This window comes from Camelina sativa, chromosome 1 (assembly GCF_030686135.1).
Source record: "Camelina sativa cultivar CO46 ecotype springtype chromosome 1, ASM3068613v1".
Classification (NCBI taxonomy): Eukaryota; Viridiplantae; Streptophyta; class Magnoliopsida; order Brassicales; family Brassicaceae; genus Camelina; species Camelina sativa.
The window spans coordinates 18,717,814-18,720,168 of record NC_141880.1 but is presented as its reverse complement, the minus strand read 5'-3'; positions in this window follow the sequence as shown (position 1 = coordinate 18,720,168).

Genomic DNA, 2,355 nt, shown 5'->3' with positions numbered 1-2,355 from the left:
TATGTAACAATCCAATGCATTTGACTAATTAAAAGAGTTCGGGTTGAATTTGGAGTGTTTAGACAGCACTTTTACCCATTTTGTCCTGAAACATGCTAAAACCAAGAAAACATTGATGCAAAGCAGTAAACAACTTTTTTACTGTTTCTAGGGTCAGAATGTGTGACAATCCAATGCTCTTTGACTAACTGTAAGAGTTCGGGATGAATTTGGAGTGTTTAGACAACACTTAAACCCGTTTTATCCCAAAACAGGCTTAAACAGGCTAAAACCGAGAGAAAACATTGATTTGAGGCAGTTAACAGGTTTTCATGCATAAACAGGTGATTTTGGAGCTTAAGGAGCATGGAAGCAATGCTGAGGAGAAGTGAAGCTGTCCTGAGGAGAAAACAAGAGAGTTAAGGCTGTAGAATCAAGGTCCGGAGTCCAACTCGACCGCACCACTCGACCACCACTCGACCGTGTGCTGAGGAGGACTCGACCGAGTGGAGAATGCACGAGAGAAGCCAGCTCGACCAGCCACTCGACCGAGCACTGGTCGAGTTGACCGAGCCGTTGACCACTTTGACTTTTTGTATTTTTAGGGCTTCCACCTCACCTCCTATATAAGGCCCTTGTACTTGCAGCCACAAAAGAGTCCAGCTTTTTAGAGAGTCTAAAACCTAGTTTTTACCTTTTTTAGATATTATTCCTTTTGCACTTTTATTTTATTTTTAGATCTTGTACTTGTTTGAGAGAGAAAGACTAGATTCTTATATTTTGTTTGTTTCATAACTTTCAAAGTATTAAGATTTCGAGTTTTATTCCTTCATCAATATTGTAGATCTCTGTTTCATCTCTCTAATGATGCAAGTTTCATTATTTTCTGGGTTTTTGACATATTTCACCATGTGTTCTTGTGAGTAGTTTGTTTAGGACCTTGAGGATGGGTTAGGCTGGGTTGATCTTGTGGTTTGTTTGATTTGGTCAAGCTTGATTGTTGTAGATCTCTTCTAGGCTAGATGATCTTAATGCTGATCCTATATCTGAGAGGGTAGGGTTTGATTTCAAGCATCTTAGCATCACACCAATGTCTAAGGAGCATAGATAAGGCTAGATCTAGAGCTTACCATTAGGCTTGCTAAGAGATTAGGAGTCTTGTTTGGTTTGAGATGTATTGCTTAATGCCTGCTTGTGTAGATTCTTTTCTTTGTGAGAACAAGTCTAGAATTGCATAGGTTTGATTGTTTCTTGCCATGAGAGTGGATTAAACATGTCTTAGAATAGTATGTCTAGAGATCAGCTCAATGTTTGCTTGAGATTTGTTGACCAAGTTAGATAACCACAATGATTAGCTCAGCCCATGAATCCCTCCTCAAGGCTTTCTTTGTTTATTGAAATCCTAGTCTAAACATCATTGCTTGTTTGGTGTTTGATTGGTTTTAGCTTTGCTCTGTTTTTCTTGTGTTGCTCTGTTTTCACGTTTAAGTCTAGCTCGACTACCCACTCGACCTACACTCGGTCGAGTGCTGCTCGAGTTCATCCCCAGAACTTGTGTTTTTTTGATTTGTGATTGTCTTGTTTCATTCCTGTTTCATTTCCATTGCATTCACGTAGTTTCCTGTTCATTACTTGTCTTGCATTAGTTCATTAGCATAATTTCTATCTTTGTTCTAGTTTCATTATAGCTTCAAGTTGTTTGTTCTGTTTGCATTTAGTATCCTGTTCTAGTTGTTTTTACTTTCTGCATTTCATATCTCATTTTAGTTACAATTGGCTTGACTTAGACTCATATGCACATCTTAATTGTTCACAATCACTCAGATAGGATTGACACCTCTTATACTGCAACTGCATAAGGGGAATTGAAACACCCTGACTTCTATTCATTCGATACATCATCATTCCATACATCATTCATTCATACACCACAAAGAAAGTCAGTTTCAATTTGGCACCGTTGCCCATTTGAGTGTGTTTTGTGACATTTAGGATCATTATTAGTCTAAGATTAAGTTCGTTTTAAACACTTGTGAAGTTACTGAACTCGAATCTTCCTTTGCTTGGCTGTTTTGTGTTTCAGGTACCCACTCGACCACCTACTCGACCGAGCTGTGATCGAGCTCGAGCCAGAAGCCGGATCAAATTAGCCATTACTTCCCAGTCGACTCGACCACCCACTCGAGCCTGCGCTCGACCGTGTACCTGTTCGAGTCCGTAGTAGAGTTTGTTGATGCACACAAGGTCAAAAGGCAAAGATAGTCTTCAACAGCCTATTGACAACATCCACAGGCTACAAAAGGGTTTGAGACATAAGCAAGGAAGAGTAGTTCAACAACAACAAGGTCAAGACATCATGGAGCAACAAGCTATCCA